The sequence below is a fragment of the Saccopteryx leptura genome, chromosome 12 (genome assembly GCF_036850995.1).
Source record: "Saccopteryx leptura isolate mSacLep1 chromosome 12, mSacLep1_pri_phased_curated, whole genome shotgun sequence".
NCBI classification, from domain to species: Eukaryota; Metazoa; Chordata; class Mammalia; order Chiroptera; family Emballonuridae; genus Saccopteryx; species Saccopteryx leptura.
The window spans coordinates 57,970,165-57,979,113 of NC_089514.1; the positions used below are offsets into that span (position 1 = coordinate 57,970,165).

Below are 8,949 nucleotides of genomic sequence, written 5' to 3' on the forward strand. Positions count from 1 at the left end.
TGTATGGACTCCAGCAGTTCTTGTTTTTTTCTGATTCGCTTATTTCACTCTGCATAATGTCTATCAAGGTTCCACCAATCTGCTGTAAGTGATCCGATGTCATCATTCTTCTAGCTGAATAGTATACTATGGTGTATATGTGCCCACTTCTTTATCCAGTCTTCTATTTTTTTTTTACACTGATTAAAGCCTTTAAGCAAACTCTTGGCCAATACAGTAAGAATCCATAAAAGAATAATGTCCTTAACATGTTCACCAAGTCCAAGTTGGCCCCATCACCATGCCAATCCCTGAGAAATACAACCCAACCACAGTTCAGTCTGTTAGGAGCTGTCACAGGGAGAAGGAGTCCAGGAAAAGTCCACACAGGAAAAGTCCGCCATGGCACCTGCAATTGTTGTCACCATTCTATACTTTGCAGCTCATGTCCAAGTCCCAATGACCGCTGCTTCTAGCTGGTAATGATTCAGGTAGACTGGAAAAGCCATTTGCAGCATGCGTGGAAATGGAGCTTCTGTTCTCCTCTGCCTGGAGAGTTTGAGACCAGGTTGCTTTCCCTGGAGCTCTGCGACTGTGGCATGGTAACGAGAACCTTGGATACACTAAAGGTGGGTGGCAAGGTAAATTCATAATACAAAGTTGGCAAAAGGGGGAAGAAAGCTCTAAATTAAGAGTAGGTCCCAGCCTGAAATCTGAGTGGGACATTGAAGTAGGAGGGATAAAGGAAACACTATATATTAAGCAAAGCAGCAGAAAATAGGACTATCAACACCCACAACAGGGATCTTTGAGGGAAGAATAAAAAACCTGACTATTCAGGCAAAACATAGTTAAGTGGCCCTTGTGCAAATGAGATCAGTTTACCTGCTTCTTGGAAGAAATACCCTAGGCTCATCCACAGTGTCATAGATGGGGTCGATGGCCCTGGGCACCTTCAGCCTTCAGTGGCAAGCCCCAGCTTTCTGGGCAAGGTTAGGTCATAGGTGGCTGGAACAGGGCTGGAAGAGACTGAAACCTCCCTTAGTGGATCAAGGGGAAAGCCTACCTTCCAGTGTCCCTGTTTCCTCACAACAGAGGCATGTAAGCCTGGCAGGCTTTAGCTCAATGACCTTCCTTTCCACTATTGAAGCAGGACCCAGATGGCATCCTATGAGACCCCTTTGGGGCATTGGAGCTTTTAAAGGTGTATCCTAAAAGCTGGTAGTTCCCCTGATCTCTATTGGACTTTTTCTGCCTCTAGGTATCTTAAAAGCCATGCTCAGAAGATCTCGCTGAGGGGTTGGAGGATCCATATATCTTTTCCATATATCTGGAGCTATTTGGAAAAAGAAAAAACAGTGTTATTAGCTGGATCTAATAAAGAAGGTAGTAGTTTGCAGGTGAAAAATATTTGGTGTCTCCTGTTTATCAGCCTTCAAAAGAAATGTAAAATTTTTATTTTAAGTATAAAGCATGATATGGTAGACCCGTAGGAGTCATTGGCCTGGTGTGCAGAATTCCTGGGTATGATTCCTGGCCAGAGCACACAGGAGAAGCCCCATCTACTTCTCCACCCCTCCCCCTCTCTCTCTCTCCGTCTCTCACTTCCCCTCCCGCAGCCAAAACTCCACCGGAGGAAAAGCCACCCCAGGCACCAAGCATGGCCCCATGGCCTCCACCCCAGGCGCTAGAATGGCTCTAGTTGTAACAGAGCAACACCCCAGATGGGCAGAGCATTCCCTCCTGGCAGGCATGCCAGGTGGATCCTGGTCAGGCGCATGTGGGAGTCTGTCTTACTGCTTCCCCATTTCCATCTTCAGAAAAATACAAAAAATAAATAAATAAAAGAAAAAATACAACCAAAAAAAAAAAAAAAAAAAGGGCATTCACTTGTGTTAAAGCTCCAGGGAGCATGGAGTGAGCTTGAGTATGTCCTATGAAACATGGAGCTCTATGTTGACATATAAGTCTTTGAAGAAGGGGGAACTGCTGAAATAGTTCATCAGCATTTGTCCCTAAGACAGCAGTCTTTATAGTGGAAACACCATAGGTAAATATTTGCTGTCTGTCTATAGATTAAAGGAGGAATATGGCAAATGCTGAAAAGCCATGCTCTTTGTGCCCCACCCTTCCCCAAAACCCCTCCCTCTCCTCCCCCCACCCTGTACCCCCAACACTGTTGTCCATGTCTCTGAGTCTCATCTTTATGTCCCACCTATGTATGGAATCATATAGTTCTTAGATTTTTCTGATTTACTTCTTTCGCTCAGTATAATATTATCAAGTCCCATCCATGTTGTTGTAAAAGATCCTATGTCATCATTTCTTATGGCTGAGTAGTATTCCATAGTATATATATACCAAAGCTTTTTAATCCACTCGTCCTCTGATGGACACTTGGGCTGTTTCCAGATCTTTGCTATTGTGGACCATGCTGCCATAAACATGGAGGTGCATTTCTTCTTTTCCAACAGTGCTATGGTGTTCTTGGGGTATATTCCTAACAGTGGTATAGCTGGGTCAAAAGGCAGTTCGATTTTTAATTTCTTGAGGAATCTCCATAATGTTTTTTACAGTGGCTGCACCAGTCTGCATTCCCACCAGCAGTGCAGGAGGGTTCCCTATTCTCCACATCCTCGCCAGCACTTATTCTGTGTTGTTTTGTTGATGAGCGCCATTCTGACTGGTGTGAGGTGATATCTCATTGTGGTTTTAATTTGCATTTCTCTAATCATTAGTGATGTTGAACATTTTTTCATATGCCTATTGGCCATCTGTGTGTCCTCTTTGGAGAAGTGTCTATTCATTTCTTTTGCCCATTTTTGGATTGGATTGTTTGTCTTCCTGGTATTAAGTTTTACAAGTTCTTTATAAATTTTGGTTATTAACCCCTTATCAGACGCAATGTCAAATATATTCTCTCATTGTGTAGTTTGTCTTTTTATTCTGTTCTTATTGTCTTTAGCTGTGCAGAAGCTTTTTAGTTTGATAAAGTCCCACTTGTTTATCCTGTCTTTTATTTCACTTGCCTGTGGAGACAAATCAGCAAATATATTGCTGTGACAGATGTCAGAGAGCTTACTGCCTATGTTTTCTTCTAAGATGCCTATGGTTTCATGGCTTACATTTAAGTCTTTTATCCATTTTGAGTTTATTTTTGTGAGTGGTGTAAGTTGGTGGTCTAGTTTCATGTTTTTGCAGGTAGCTGTCCAATTTTCACAACACCATTTGTTGAAGAGGCTGTCTTTACTCCATTGTATTTCCTTGCCTCCTTTGTCAAATATCAGTTGTCCATTGAGCTGTGGGTTTATTTCTGGGTTCTCTGTTCTGTTCCATTGATCTATGTGCCTGTTCTTATGCCAGTACCAGGCTGTTTTGAGTACAATGGCCTTATAATATAACTTGATATCCGGAAGTGTGATACCTCCCACTTTATTCTTCCTTTTCAAGATTCCTGAGGTTATTCATGTTCTCTTTTGGTTCCATATACATTTTTGGAATATGTGTTCTATATCTTTGAAGTAAGTCATCGGTATTTTAATCGGTATTGCATTGATTTTATAAATTGCTTTGGGTAATATAGACATTTTAATGATGTTTATTCTTCCTAACCATGAGCACGGTATATGCCTCCACTTATTCGTATCTTCCCTGATTTCTTTTATCAATGTTTTATAATTTTCCGAGTACAAGTCTTTAATCTCCTTGGTTAGAATTATTCCTAGGTACTTTATTTTTTTGGTTGCAATGGGAAAGGGGATTGATTCCTTGATTTCTCTTTCTGACAGTCCATTATTAGTGTATAAAAATGTCTCTGATTTCTGAGTATTGATTTTATATCCTGCCACCTTGCTGAATTCATTTATCAGGTCTAGTAGTTTTTTGACTGAGATTTTAGGGTTTTCTATATACAATATCATATCATCTGCAAATAATGATAGTTTTACTTCTTCTTTTCCAATTTTATTTCTTTTTCTTGTCTGATTGCTGTGGCTAGGACTTCCAGAACTATGTTGAATAAGAGTGGTGAAAGGGGGCACCCCTGCCTTGTTCCTGATCTTAAGGGGATTGCTTTTAATTTTGCCCATTGAGTATAATGTTGGCTGTGGGTTTGTCATAGATGGCCTTTATCATGTTGAGGTATGTTCCCTGTATTCCCATTTTGCTGAGAGGGCGGGGCAAGGCTGTGCTCCTCTGCCCTTGCTCAGAGGCTGGTCTCCACCCTTTCCTAGTTTCCCGCCCTTCTCCCACAGGCTGGATTACAGGCTGCTGGCAGCTGTGCTTGACCGCTTTTGCATGCCCCCTTCTCCCCAGCTGGGCAAGATTGAGCTCACACCTGAGCCCAGTGGCGGCCACCTGGCTTCTGCCACTGCCAGCAGAACCGTGCTTTTGTCTCTCACTGCCGCCCGCCCTCTGGTGCGCCCTCAGCCGCGTGGGTGGGGGCGTTGCAGCTTGGACCCTAAGACTCACTACTGTAGACCCAAAAGCCCCCTCCTTCTATGCAACTCTGCTCTGATTGCCGCAGGGAAGGTTGTTTGGCTGCTCTCCTGCTTCCCTTTGCTGGTATTGCTGTTTCCAGGGGAAATAATCACTTCAGCTTTGGGGAGTGACTTGTCCCAGGGGTTAGGGTGGCTATCTCCCAAAATGTTTCTCCCTGTGCCTCCTAGATTACACTCTCTTCCTGTTACTCTGGTCCTCTCCTCTCACCTCCCCATCCCCAGGAGCCCCGGGTAGGTGGTTATGAGAGAGATGTTCTGCGCGGTACCTTTAAGAAGGATCCTGGGTCTGAGAAATCAGACTCTTTCTCAAAGACAGTATCCTGACTTGTTTCCAGCCTAATACTGTCCTTACGCCTCTTCTGGGCTCTGGGGCTGCAGGCTGGGGCTTTGTTCCTGGGGCTCAGGACCCTTCCCTCTCTGCTAAACTCACTTTCTGCCACGCGAGTCTTTCCCTGCTGCTGTTCACTCCGGGGAGCTGGGCAGCCCTCTCTGCATTTCCCCGTTTCCGCTTTTCCTACCAGTTTCTGTGTGGCTTCTTCAGCGTTCCTTGGTTGAAGAGTCCTCTTAGTTTAGTCCAAAGTTGGTTTTCCAGATGATAGTTCATAAAATTAGTTTGTAATCCACTTTGGTTCTGGGAGGTAGATGTTGGTACATCCGCCTACTCCAGCGCCATCTTGTCTCTCTCAGGTTTTTTGAGGTATATTATTTTGCCTTATGCACACACAAAACTTATCTTTTAGAATAAAAGGTGAAAGATTTTTACATCTCCAAGTGTTAGCTTTGCAGGGAATCTTTTCCCTTTAATTCCCACTGCATACTCATCAGTATCTTCTGGCACAGCATTCTTAATTTTGAGGTGTACATAATTCCCCTCTTTCACTATCTGTCTTGTCAGTTGGTTCCCAGGGGATTTCATCATATCTTTTGAACCACTTAATGTTTGGAGTATCCCTTGCTATATAATGGGTGAAAATAGTTGTCCCTTGAGTTTCACATGCTGATCTCATATGGGTTTCACCAGCCAGTCTCGAATGATTTCTCTATGAAAACGAGGTCAGAAAAATAATGATGATCTGAACAATTAATATAAGTAACTTCCTTAGTATATTTCAAAAATAGAAAAAAAATTCAAAACTGGACATAATTAATCTGCTATGAGATATTGATATCCCCCCTCTTAGGGTATAAGACAGCTGACATTCTAATAATGGAAAATAAAATTTTCTCTCTTCCATTTTCTTAGTATAATAATAAGCAAAACAAAATTTCCCAGTGAAATACCAAGCTACTACTTTCACACAGGACCAACATTCCAGGTTGTTGGCATTTTCCACAGTAACTGTGTATGTTCTAGCACCAAAGTCATCTGCGTCATTGATGGTTAGGGCCTGCTTCAAGCCAATGACGCCCGGCACAATTTTGCCAGGTTTCTCCACCACAATCTTCCCATCCTTCCTCTAGACCAGGAGTCCCCAAACTATGGCCCGCGGGCCACATGCGGCCTTGCCAGTGGTGGTGCAGTGGATAGAGTGTCAACGTGGGACACTGAGGTCGCTGGTTTGAAACCCCAGGTTTGCCCAGTCAAGGCACATGCAAGAAGCAATCAGTGAAAACTCAAGTGAAGTAATTACAAGTTGTTGCTTCTCTCTCTCTTTCCTCTTTTCTAAAATCAATAAATAAAATCTCTAAAAAAAATTTATGAGCCCCCACAGTTGAAATGATGCCTTTTTCAACATAATGAGGTCTTAAATTCAAGCATGAATATTTTTATTAAGTCATCAAAACAAGAAAACTACAGAAAATTACCTTTCTTTCCAACTACTGGTACTGTCCCAGGGGCAGTGATAGTGGTTGGAGCAGGCTCCATGGGAGGGTTTGATTCTTTTCACTTCTGTAAAAAGATATCCATTGCATTATTGTATATGTTTGTCACTTTCTAAAACCTATTTTGGTGGCTTATTTGCTTCTTCTGATGTAATGAAAAGGAAAAAAGTTAGCTCTCTCTCCCTTTCCAAGTCACTTTCACAATAGCTACCAATATAGAAACCTTTCATAATAAACTAATGATTAAAAAAACCCACATGAAAGCCCCCAAATTTTAAGAAACTTTTGCTGACATCCTCCCATGAAGTTATTCTGCAGTCAACCTGATTATTTCACAGTCATTTCTATTAAAAGAACTTAAGTAGCAAAGCAATCATAACGATAAAGAGCAGGGAAATACATGAACAGATTTGGGAATTACTAAAAAAAAGTCTCTAAATTAAGCAGACAATGAAAAACACAGATGGGATATGAAGCCATGTTTGTAGCTAACTCCACTTATGTTTACAAGATAAACCTTTTGTTAAATGTCCATTCTGTTAAAAGATAATGTCACAGATTGTTACTGAGATTTCTACCTGTAGGTTTTTAATTTTTTTCTACTATTTTAGGTTCTACTTTAGGTTCTTCTTCTTTAGGTCTCTTTCTTAGAACTTAAAAGACAAAAAAAATTATATGTAAACCAAGAGAGGCAAATGTAGATGCTGAATAAATGTAACAAGCATAAATAACATACAAAGTACAGAAAACAAAAAGCATGCAACCTGACCTAGTGCCCTGGGAAATTAGCATTCACACTAAAAGTGTAGCTTTTTCAATCAAAGGTTGTGATGTTAATTTAGAACAGCACTCAGAATTACTTTATATCAATAGTCTATTCAGAGACAAGTCTGTGGCAGTGATGACCCAAACACAAAATGAATAATTTGAATAACAACAAACTCTATTCATAATTTATGTTGTAATTTTAACAAGAGGAATATTTTTTTTTGTATTTTTCTAAAGCTGGAAACGGGGAGGCAGTCAGACAGACTCCCGCATGCACCCGACCGGGATCCACCCGGCACGCCCACCAGGGGGCGATGCTCTGCCCATCTGGGGCATCGCTCTGTCGTGACTAGAGCCACTCCAGCGCCTGGGGCAGAGGCCAAGGAGCCATCCCCAGTGCCCGGGCCATCTTTTGCTCCAATGGAGCCTCAGCTGCGGGAGGGGAAGAGAGAGACAGAGAGGAAGGAGAGGGGGAGGGGTGGAGAAGCAGATGGGCATCTCTCCTGTGTGCCCTGGCTGGGAATCGAACCCGGGACTTCCGCACACCAGGCCTAAGTAAGTATAAAGTTTACTGAAGGGTGGTAGCTAAAGAAATGTAGCCTAGGGATCAGTAATTCTATGCGAGGACAAAGAACTTGATTCTTCATTTGAATATCTTGCTTTTAATTCTGTATTATCTTATTAGTATAAAATACTAGAAAGGTTCAGTTTTTTTAAAAATATTTTTTATAAAAAATTATTTTTATTAGTTGTGGTGATGTGTCATACTTTAAAACTGAATACTGAATTTAGGTTTAAATAGTTTGGTGTAATTTAGAGTATTTAAAAGGTTTAGTATATTTTACTATATAATTTGATCATGAAAATGACAGCTATCATCACTGATATTAGTTTAGAGTGTTATCAATTTAGATATATCTATTAAATAAATTTTAAAATACTGTGAACACTTACAAAATTTCTGACTTCTTATAAAACAGATATGAAAATTATGATTTTAATTTTAATGGCATTACAAATAAATTTTGATAAATAGGGATCTAGCTGAAAGAAAACCAAGGGACAGAAACATATGTAAGATTTTAAGTCTACTTTTATATACCTAAAGCTGATTTAACATTTGAAAAATACTATACCGCTTTTGAGAACAACTTCTTCCTTTCATTCAGGTTTATGTTCAGGAGGTAATTTGCAAACTTTCTTTTCAACTGTAGGCACTTAAAAGAATATAATTTCAAATTTTGAAATGAATTCATACAACACTAAGTTTCAACATTTAAAATGTCATTTTCAAAACTAGTTAACTATAGGAGACTCCAAGATGGCAGCAGAGTAGGCAGACGCACAGACCCAGCTCATACCACCAAACTGGATTACAAACTAATTTAGGAACAATCAGCATGAAAAACCAACTTTGCACTACAAGAAAAGGTCTCAAAAACCAAGCAGCAAAGAAGAAGCCACACTGAGCCTGGTAGGGAGCGCTGGGGCATGGTAAAATGCCCCCTACTTCCAGGAGCAAAGGGGGGGTGTTCATATACATTATAAAAATATTTTCTTTGTTATTGGGATTGTCTTAGTTACAAAACTGGAAGATGTGTGTGTTTTAGAATGAATTTCTCCAAGCCTGGCTGAAAAATAGCTCAAGCTTTTAACACCAATTGTAGTAGATAGTACGGGACTAGTATGTCAAATGTTGAAACTGTTATAGGTAGTGGCTTGGCTATGAAAAAAATGTGACTTGGACATGCAGAATTTTTTCTGATGATGCTGGGAAAATTCTGAACTCCCCCAAACTCTAGCAAGGCCCAGATAATCTATTGATTAATTTAATTCAACTATTTTGGGGTAGAACTAGTACTTATTGAAATATTTAAAA

At 40.7% G+C, this 8,949-nt stretch overlaps 1 pseudogene; it reads left to right on the forward strand.

Annotated features, from left to right (window-relative positions):
• The first annotated feature begins 381 nt into the window (after positions 1-381).
• Positions 382-8,949, forward strand: part of LOC136383893 (titin-like) — an 82,252-nt pseudogene continuing 73,684 nt past the window's right edge.